Source organism: Triturus cristatus, unplaced genomic scaffold, assembly GCF_964204655.1.
Source record: "Triturus cristatus unplaced genomic scaffold, aTriCri1.1 SCAFFOLD_189, whole genome shotgun sequence".
NCBI lineage: Eukaryota > Metazoa > Chordata > Amphibia > Caudata > Salamandridae > Triturus > Triturus cristatus.
The window spans coordinates 1,510,115-1,521,114 of record NW_028187520.1 but is presented as its reverse complement, the minus strand read 5'-3'; positions in this window follow the sequence as shown (position 1 = coordinate 1,521,114).

Here is an 11,000-nt window from a genome sequence, read left to right as displayed (position 1 = left end):
ATATTTATTTACTTTAGAATGTGTGTTTCATTATTTTACTTTACGCACCCCATTCTGATGAAGTTCACTCTCTCCATTAACAGCACTTTTATTCTGTTGCGCCTCGCTGTGTCTTAAGGTCTGCCCTCGCAAGTCGCCTGCGACTGGTCCTTCACATACACTGGCCCCTCGCACACAGACCACATACACTGCCCCACTCCCACAGACCACACATACTGCCCCCCTCTCACACAGACCACACACACACTCTGCACCCCCTCACACTCTGCAACCTCTCACACTCTGCACCCCCTCACACTATGCACACCCCCCACACTCTGCACCCCCCTCACACTCTGCACCCCCCTCACACTCTGCACCCCCCTCACACTCTGCACCCCCTCACACTGCCCCACTGCCCCTAAACACTCTGCACCCTCACACATTACCCACTTACACTACTTTAGGCCACACACACTGCACCCTTACATCCCACACACACACACAGCCCGCACCCTTACACACTCACACTTTGCCCTCATACAATGCCCCCTCACACACTGCCTCCTATTTTGTACGATGTCAGTAGGTGCATTTTCACTTTTTAAAAAAAAGTCATAAACGTTACAGGAACAAAACGTTTCCAAAACGCATTTTAAGCATTTTTTTTTGGTTTTCGGGCAATGTTTGTCGGTGCAATGTATTTAGTGCAAAAGTTAAAACTATTGGAATTGTAAATGACAAAGCTATTAATTTAGCTATTTTCAAAACCAACACATAAATACAAAATTTGTCATTTACAATACCAATAGCTCAAACTTTCCTAATGCGAGACCTATTGCATTGCAAATGCTTGTTTACATTGGCCTGCTTTTTGACTTTTTGACCAGTCCCCCCTTACAATTCTTGCCTACCACAGGCTTCGCTCAGTGGCCAAGGCTGGCTTCCCAACCTTCCCCACAGAGCCTGTTGAGATGGTGCTCCCCACCGCGTACCTACAGCGAGATGATAAGGTCTGTTCCATTTCTTTTCTGTACTCCTCTGTTATGGCGTCTCGGGCTGACCCACATGTTGAGGTCCGGCAGCTATGGGAGACAGCTCAGGGATGCACGCTAGTTCCTAGAATATGGGCATACTCCTGTGCACCGGCTAGGGACACAACATTTAACTATAGACATAAACTGATACATTTTAAGTTTCTTCACCAATATTATTATACACCTGCGTTGGTCACTAGATTTGGAGAGACAGATCAAGTTGCGTGTAAAAGATGTGGGTTGGAGCGGGCTGCATTTTTATATCTTCCTTGAGTTGTTTGAAGGTTTTTCAATATTGGCACGAAGTATTCCGAGTGCTATGTGATATGACTGAGGTTGCAGTTGAACCTTCTCCCCAGATGGCACTATTGGGTGACACCAGCATTCAGGCTCCTAGCATCTGTATTGCTGGTCTTGGCCAAGAGATGTATGGCCATGGTCTGGATACATACTGGATGGTGCACTATCGCTCAATGGCTCCAATATGTCGTGTCTGTGGGGATATGGCAGAGCAATAGGCAGAGAAGCTGCCCCTTGCATCACACCCTAGAGATATCTGGGAGCCTTACAGAACATAGTTTTTTGCTCCAGCTCTAATTCACCTACAGTCAGTACCCTGGACGGCGAGTAGGTGATTTGCACTGCACCCCTGCCACTCCATTTTGAGTTGTCTTCCCCTATGCGCTCTATGCCTGTTGATTGACTGCTGGTTTCTTAAGGGTACCTGTCAATTGTATTGATTTATAGTATATGGGCCGTATATCTGTGGAAATTGTTGGACTTCTGTACGTAAGTATTAAAACTGATAAGTAAAATGTTTAAAAAAAACTGATAATTGCACCAAGTCATTTTCTCCCAGGTGTAACACCAGCATATCTAGGCAACCCCTAGTAACCCCTAACTCAGTCAATAAAGGTGATAAGCTCCCCCAACGCATGCCACTCTTCCCTCGCCAAAGTACTTCATGCCGGTTGCTGGGGAGACCAAGGGAGCGTCCGCATCTGTTGCTCTGTATATTTTGATGCCCATCTCACCAGCAAATGTCCAACAATACACATGACCATTTTATTCGCACAAGGGCCCTAAATACAACCTGAAGTAAATAGAAAAAACATTTTCAACTACACATCATCATAGAACAAGACAACCTATCCCATATACAAAAACACCACGTATAACCTATATCTTTTATTTCTGGATATGTTAGTCACAACATTGGGACCTCCATCTGCCTGTTTTACGTATCTCCCGCATATTCATCCCCAACCTTGCTGCTTCCGCCGCAGCATTGATTCTGAATAGGTGAGTCCAATATTTCTTATTTTCCAAACCCAGCTGTTTCAACACCATACACAGTACAGCTATCAAAGTGGATGTTGTTAATCTGGACCCATCCTTATATGTGGAGAAGTGTGGATCAATGGTTAGAGCGGCAGACCGTGATGCAGAGGTCTGGCCCGGAGCAGGATTCAATTCCCGCCTCGGCGGGTCTTGGGCTCAATTTCCCTGGACCTGATAATTCTCGCCTCGGTGCCTATTCTAATCATGGGTCACACTCTGCAACTCTGGGCAATAGCTTGCTTAATCTCCACAACGGCCCCAACAGTGCTAGGATGCCTGGCTTCACCTTGGGGGTGCCCAGGAGTGGGCACTTCACAGGGAAAGGCCAGGAAGGGTTCCACAGCGGTATGTGCACAGCGCCTGAGAGACACTTTCGGGGGTGTGCGGAGCGCTATATAAATGCACTACATTTACATTTATATGTAAAAATGTTATCCATTTGCTTTCCAGGCCAATTTAGAAACCTTTCCCACAATCTCACCAGGCACATTTCACTGTTACCACACTGTTAAACCATATCCATTTACCTCTCCCCATTTGGTCAGTTTTAGAAACCTTCAACCAAATTGTCAGTCTCCTCCCATTAGTGAAAACGTCATCATGCCGTAGTCCTGCTCTTCCATGTAATCCAAACAATTCTGATGCCCTAATATCTCCAAAGAACATCCAAATCATACTTAATCTAAGGAGCCTTACTCCAAACTCATCATAACAACAATTATGTAACAGAAGCACCAAGTGCTTCAACAAAACTACAGTCACTGGCTGTCACAAATAAGTTCTCTCACCTCTTTTTCTGCACCGTCCTCTCATCACTTTCCTAACTCACTCACCAGCTGCAGGAACAGATCCCCAATGTTACTTTACATAAAAAGATATTCCTGCTAACCTGCTTGCAAATGTAGTGGGAGATAAACCTTCACCTATTAAAGAAATCACAAAAGTCAACAAATCCTGTCCTCTTTTTTTCTTCTCTTGGATTGTCACCTATTTGTCTCATGTTCCTCATCTCCAGAAATTCCTGCCATGCTTGAACATAAACTTTTCTAGTTGAAGTCAAAACAGATTGGTCTACAAGTTCCACTATCCTCATTCCCCTAGAGCCAAAGTGCTCTATGGCAATTCTGTCTTCTGCTCCTGGTGTCAGCTCGTGCTACCTTTGCCAATGAGAATGAGATAACGCATCAGCTGTGTTATTGTTCGTTCCTGGCATGTGTCTTGCTCTAAAAACTATATTCAATTTCAAGCGCTGCAACATAAATTGCCTCAATAGGCTTTAGACCCTCAAATCCCTGACCTTTTGTTTATTCACTAACTCAACAACTGTCATATTGTCCACATTAAACAAGACTGTCCTGTCTGCCATCTTTTCACTGCACACCTGCAAAGTCACCAGTAGAGGGAACAACTACAAGAAAGCTATGCTCATTCCTTGCTGTAACCAATGCTCTGGCCATTGTTCAGCATACCACATGCCATCCCAGAAAACTCCAAATCCTTTTACCTCAGCTGCATCAGAAAATATCTGTACTTGCCAAACTGTGTCCTCTTCTACAAATTAAATGGACACGTCATTAAAATCTTCTAAAAACGACATCCAGATGTCATCCGCCCTTACCGCTACTGTATTTCTCAAACTGAGGTGCGATAATTTAGCTCTTGACATTGTCAGTTCCAGCCTCCTGCAAAAAGCCCTCCCCGCTCTAACCACTCTACACACAATGTTCAAGAAACCCAACAGCTTTTGTACTTTCCTTAACTCCAAGATCCTCTCTGCCCTATCACTTCTTTAAGAAATGTCTGAATTTCTAAAACTTTAGCCTGGGGTAATTTCGCCATCATGTCCTCTGTATACACCTCAATTCCCAAAAGGCTCAATTTCTTGCTTGCCCTTTCTGTCTTTGCTAATGGTACACCCAGGTCTTGCGTTATCCTTTCAAAACATCACAACCTGTACCCCCCCCTTCCATCTTCTTGGCAATGAGGCCACTCACAAAAAAAGTCCTGCTATCCTCCACGCTTTTAGTTCTTTTACCAACTTTACTGCCACTACATTCCTTAATTGTTTTGCAGATTTCAAATTGTCTGCCTATCTCTGAATCATGGGACCTTGGTAACCCACCCTAAAACCCCATCCCAATGTAACTGCTGCTTCTCTATTGAGGTAATGCTGCAGCACTTCAATCAACTCGTCTACCTTAGCCGGTGTATGCGCATTTTGGCATAGGCTGCGTTTGCTGTACTCTCCCCCTTATTGGCCTCCATTGTTCCCTACAAATTGCTGCAAAGTATTGTGTGAATGGGTGTCGTCCACCATATGTGGACCATTCTTGTTTATATCTGCAAAATTGCAGAGGGAAAAACCATTTGTTGTTTCTCCAACAAGCATCCTTGACCAACCCTTACCCTCTACCACTGCCCATGTCCCATACTGGACGGGACAGTACAGAAAAGACTTGTATGTCCCCAGCAAACCACTAGCTGTATGTGTGGTTGCTGGAGGATTAGCAGACAGCATCCATTGTAACCACAATTCAGACTCTACATCTCCCCAAGTGTTGTCAGTATTCAAGCTAAGCCTTGACCTGAATTCTTCATATATGAATCGGGCACAGCCTCCAAAATGCATTTGGGCTTTTCTAATTATGCCCATGTGCTTATTAATTGCCACAGCCCAGTCTGAGTGTGTTTTGCAGTAGATAGCGGTATAAATTCAAAAAGCAAAGTCCAGTTGAAGACATCATCCTCATCCATATAACCCAAACCACTCACAGCAGGCATCTCACCATCACCCACTACCCCAAAATACTTTTGGAAATCATTCAAAGACAAATTCTGTGTAGGCATGGTACACTCCCTCATTGCAGGTGAGGCTGCCGAAGGCATACCCATGACTTCAGGGCATTGTCCTGGTGCTGCTCCCTACTTCATTGGCATCAGCACCTCTGTGCTGATCTCAATCATAAGCAGTTAACTTGCTTGTTTCCCTAGGCTGCTCCGACCTGAAGGTCCCGGTAATGATGAGCTTGAGATATGTAGACTATGCTATGGGGAAATGTTCATGTGAAGAGCCATTACATATGCACATTCTATGGGTTTGAAAAAGGCAGTTTCGTTGCTGGCTGTGCCTTGGGTCACCTCTGATGAAATAAACTTCTCATCAGGAATTCTTGTGAGCAATCTTTAGTTACCCTACAAAAAGTTTGGCGACGAGGACCTGGTTGTATTGGAAAAGGCTTGTCCAAATTCAGGTCCAAAGAGTGAACAGGTCAAGGAAACCTCCTTCCTATTTGGGAGATTATGTTTTGGGATGGTGTGGGTGGAATTTATCCTTAGTTGGGATTTTAAGTGTTTTTTAAAGTTATCTCGGGGTTGTAGTTATCACTTGTGTGCAGTTTTTCAGTATGTTTGTTTGTTTATTTCTTTGTTTTATTTTGTTGTTTATACATTCATGTATAGGTCTTGTATTTTGCTGTGAAGGGAGGGGCATGTGTTATGATGAGCTTGAGATATGTACCCTATTTCATGTGGGGGAATGTTCATGTGAAGAGCCATGGGGAGAGGATGTAGCCTTACGGCTAAAGCGGTCGACCTCGAAGCTGGGGAACCGGGTTCCAGTCTCAGCAACGAAGCTAAACATCCTGTGATTCTGGGCAAATCACTTAATCTCCCTGTGCCTAACAAAAATGAATGTGTCCTCATGTAACAAAACTGGTGCTCATGTAAAGCGCTCTGATACCCGATGTCTCGGGTCTAGTTCTTGCTATATAAAACTCTAAAAGAAAAAAAAAAATACATATGCACATTCTATGTGTTTAAATAGGCCAGTTTGGTTGCTGACTGTGCCTGGTGCTGGTCTTGGGTCACCTCTGATGAAATAAACGTCACATCAGGAATTTGTGTGCGCAATATTTATTTACCCTCCAATAGTCCCCCTTCACCAGTGGCCCCAAACCCACTCCAACTTGTAACTGTCCCTCGTCTATCTCTTCTGCCCATTCCTATAATCCTTTCCCCAATGTGGAACATGGCTGTATATGGCCTGACAAAGTGTTATATTCACCAAGGTTTTCCTGTATCTTATCCCCAACTTGCTGTCTGGAATCCCTTCTTTCCCTTTCTGAGAATTGTCCTTCGCACATCTTTTTCCATTTTTACATAGCGAGTGTAGTGACAACCTGTTGTCTCATATCCTGCTTTTCACTGCACTGGCGTGATCAAATGCAGCCAATCAATCAGGGATTTATAGAGTGCGCTACTCACCCATGAGGGTCTCAAGGCGCGGGTGGGGTAAGCAGCTCCGGATCAGTCGAAGAGCCATGTCTTGATGCACTTCCTGAAGGTGTGCAAGAGTAGGGGAGCGTCTGATGTTGACTGGGAGCTCGTTCAAAAGCTTTGCTGCAATGTAGGAGAAAGCGGTACAAAAGGGGGTGGTGATGGACGGAGCATCAGAACCATTCAAACACTCACACCAAGTCAACAGATCTGGGTTTGAACCATCACCGTTCTTTAGCCCACTCTGCCACCCCAGTTCAGACATGGCCATATGCAAATCAGTCTGACCCTGTGCCTCATGGGAACAGTCCAGCCCGAACTGCCAAGCCATCACCACCCCCTTTTGTACCACTTTGTTCGCCATAAGTTGGCTGGGTATGCTCAGACGTGAGTCCCTTGCTCACTTTGCCACTGGATTCAAGCAAGCCTGGCTGAAGACGGCTGAAATGCCAGAAACCGGTCCCAGGAAGCTTGTTTCCGGTCCAGGGAAGGCATTGCTTGGCAGTTCGGGCTGGACTGTTCCCATGAGGCACAGGGTCAGACTGATTTGCTTATGGCCATGTCTGAACTGGGGTGGCAGAGTGGGCTAAAGAACGGTGATGGTTCAAACCCAGATCTGTTGACTGGGTGTGAGTGTTTGATTGGTTCTGATGCTCCGTCCATCACCACCCCCTTTTGTACCACTTTGTTCGCCATAAATTGGCTGGGTATGCTCAGACGTGAGTCCCTTGCTCACTTTGCCACTGGATTCAAGCAAGCCTGGCTGAAGACGGCTGAAATGCCAGAAACCGTTCCTAGGAAGCTTGTTTCCGTTCCAGGGAAGGCATGGCTTGGCAGTTCGGGCTGGACTGTTCCCATGAGGCACAGGGTCAGACTGATTTGCTTATGGCCATGTCTGAACTGGGGTGGCAGAGTGGGCTAAAGAACGGTGATGGATCAAACCCAGATCTGTTGACTGGGTGTGAGTGTTTGATTGGTCCTGATGCTCCGTCCATCACCACCCCCTTTTGTACCGCAATGTAGGAGAAGGCTCTTCCGCCTGCTCTGGTTCTGCGGATGCGTGGGGTCTCTGCCAGGGCGAGGTCGGCGGAGCGGAGGTTCCTTTTGGGTATGTGGAAGGATCCTCTCTCATTGAGGTATTTGGGTCTGATGTTGTGGAGTGATTTGAAGGCGTGGGTGAGTAGCTTGAAGGTTACTCTCTTCTCAACGGGGAACCAGTGGAGGTCTCGTAGGTGCTGGGTCATGTGCTCATGTTGTGGGGTTCCGAGGACGAGTCTGGCTGCGGTGTTCTGGATGGTTTGGAGCTTGTGTAGCAGGGTTATGTTGATCCCGGTGTAGAGGGCATTGTCGTAGTCTAGTCTGCCTGTTATGAGTGTGTGGGTGACGGTCTTTCTGCATTCGGGAAGATCCACTTGAAGGTCTTGCGGAGGATGCAGAGGGCGTTGAAGCAGGTGGAGGCAACGGCGTTCATCTGGCGAGTCATAGAGAGAGAGATGAGTCTAGGATGATGCCGAGGTTTCGGGCATGGTCTGTTGGAGTGGGAGGGTTTCTGAGGGCGGAAGGCCACCAGGTGTTGTCCCAGGCGGTGGAGAAGGGTCCCAGGATGAGGACCCCTTTCTTCTCTGAGTTGAGCTACAGGCAGCTGTCGTTCATCCAGGCTGCGACGTCCTTCATTCCTTCCTGGAAGCAGAGTCTGGTGTCTTCGGGATTTTTTGTTAGGGAGAGGATGAGCTGGGTGTCGTGGCGTAGGATACTATGCTGAGCCCATGTTGTCTGACGATGGCGGCGAGCGGGGCCATGTAGATGTTGAAAAGCGTGGGGCTGAGCGAGGATACTTGGGGTACTCTGCAGTTGATTTCTGTGGGTTCGGAGAGGAATGGTGGGAGTCTGATCCTTTGGGTCCTGCCGGTGAGAAAGGAGCGGATCCAGTTGAGAGTGGTTCTTCGTATACTGGCATCGTGGAGTTTGGGTGCGAGCGTGCGGTGTGAGACTGTGTCAAAGGCTGCGGAGAGGTCTAGTAGGATGAGGGCCGCAGTCTGGCCCTGGTCGAGTAGCATGCGGATGTCATGCGGCGAGGAAGGCGGTCTCGGTGCTGTGGTTGCTGTGAAATCCGGACTGAGAGGAGTCAAGGATGGCATTCCCTTCGATGAAGGTGGTCAGCTGGGCGTTGATGAATCTCTCGGTGACTTTGGTTGTGAAGGGAAGGAGAGAGAAGGGCCGGTAGTTTTTCAGGTCCGTCGGGTCCTCCAAGGGTTTCTTGAGGAGGGGCTTGACCTCTGCCCGCTTCCAGTCGTGTGGGAAGATGCTGGATTTGAGGAAAGTGTTAATGGTCCGGCCTAGTTCAGGTACTATGGCGGCGACGGCGACTGTGGTAGGGGGTGGTGGCTCTGTGGTAGCCAAATTATCTTCCTCTCATACATGCCAACCCTCCTGATTCAAGCCGTTGGCTACTGATTTCAAAGCTGGTCTCCCACCTCCTGATTCCTACAGGCAAAAACCTGATTCCTTGGCAGGCATCCCCTGACAGAGACTGCTCTTGTGTGACTTAGAATATGCACTGCAGTAACCTGCTCCTGCAGACCAGTGCATAACATGTTTGTGAAGCTCTCTCAGCTTGCCACAGTGTTTTCTCTGTGCTCCTGACAGGTAGAGAAAAAACATATTTGCATTTCTGATATTGTTGCAGGGATTCTGCACATACACAGAACTATGCGCAGGAAACCAGGACCTCAGTGTGTAGTGGTGTACCAAAATACCCACCTCGGTGCCCAGAACCCCTATCCGACTAGCTATAGTGTCTCATTCGTTCTCCGTGCTACAGGGAAGCTACCAATGATTAGACATCCAGAACATGCTACTCCGTCCCTCTCAGGATACGTGGGAACAAGAACACTCTTTCGTTCAAACTCTCGTACTAGTCCACAACATGAGTAAATAGGGTCAAAGTATAGTTTAAAATGTTTATTTCAACTAACGTGCTGTATAATGCAGTACACAAGCCAATACTAGCAGCAAAGTGCATAGGATCAAGCAAATCAGCATTGTTACAATTCCATAAAGAACAAAAGGGTAAATCATATTATAATGATAGTGGAAACAGAACTATAGCGCCTTGCCACCCTCCCCGTGCCAGAAGCTATTTTAATATAATTATAGAAGACCTCCAGGCTTTGTCAAGGGGACCCCATACCTCCGAGTTCAGATGCAGGAATTTACATCTCTGGACGAGCACAGCTCTTCTATCCTCGAAAGCGTTTCTTCAAGTCCCTTAACATGCATGCAAGGCAATATTAAAAGCACCAGATTTTCAGAGTTGCAGCTGTGTTCTATGTTATGGCTATGTAGGTGAGACTGACCAAAGCAATTCAACAGAGCTCATTGTTTTTCGACCTTGAACACGTTGTGCAGACTAAGAGCATAGTGCGTAGATAGATATGTGAAAAGTAGACAGTTCTCATGTGAAAGCGAGCAAGCAAAGTGTTTGCGAGAAATTTGCCATGTAGTAACGTGGGCAAAAGCGGCAAAATGGCTGCCAAGTATATACTAACTTATGCTTACTTAGCAATGTCCGCAGGTTTGCCCCTATCCTCACTACAATATCTGATCCTGCAGCAGAAAACTTGCAAGTCCCACACATGCCAATAGACCCGGTCCAGCCTCCACAGAAGTCAATGGGAGAAATAGATTCTCATAATTTTTGCTTTAATCTGCCACTTTCCTCTTCTAAAATGTCAGCATGCATAATGAGCATCCCTTGTGACACCTCTTTTAAACCAAGTGGCAAGTACTGAGAGGGCATGGAGCTTACCTGCCAAAGAGGCTGTCCCTCGAGGCTAGACTCCATAAGGGGTAGAGAGTGGGCTGCATTTATAGGGAGCAAAGCAGAGCTATTATTAACAAATGGCAGTGTGCGGGTGAAGTTTGTGAGGGGAAAGAAGAATTAAAAGTAAGCACACTTGGCAGGTGGTGAAAGTGCGGGCAACGTGGCTGCGCTGGCTCCTCCGGTGAGCACAAGTGAAATGACAATTGCTGGCTGCCAGGGAGTGTTATCACGGAAGCACAAGGTGGCCCATAGGCATGATGGGAAATTTAGTATTGTTTGCACGCGACACTAGCAAAACTTCTCAGCAGGTCAACGAGGACATACATGCCAACATTTTAGGACAGGGAAGTGGAAGATTTTGAAACAGAAATTGGGAGAATGTAATTTCCCCATTGACTTCTATTGAAGAAAATGCAATTTCAGATGGCAGACAGTTAAAAGAAAGCCATTTTCTGCTTGAAAAATCAGGAGTCTACCACCTGAATCAGGTCTATTGGCATGTATGCCTCTCTCACATGCATTTCATTTACTTTATAGCGCTAATG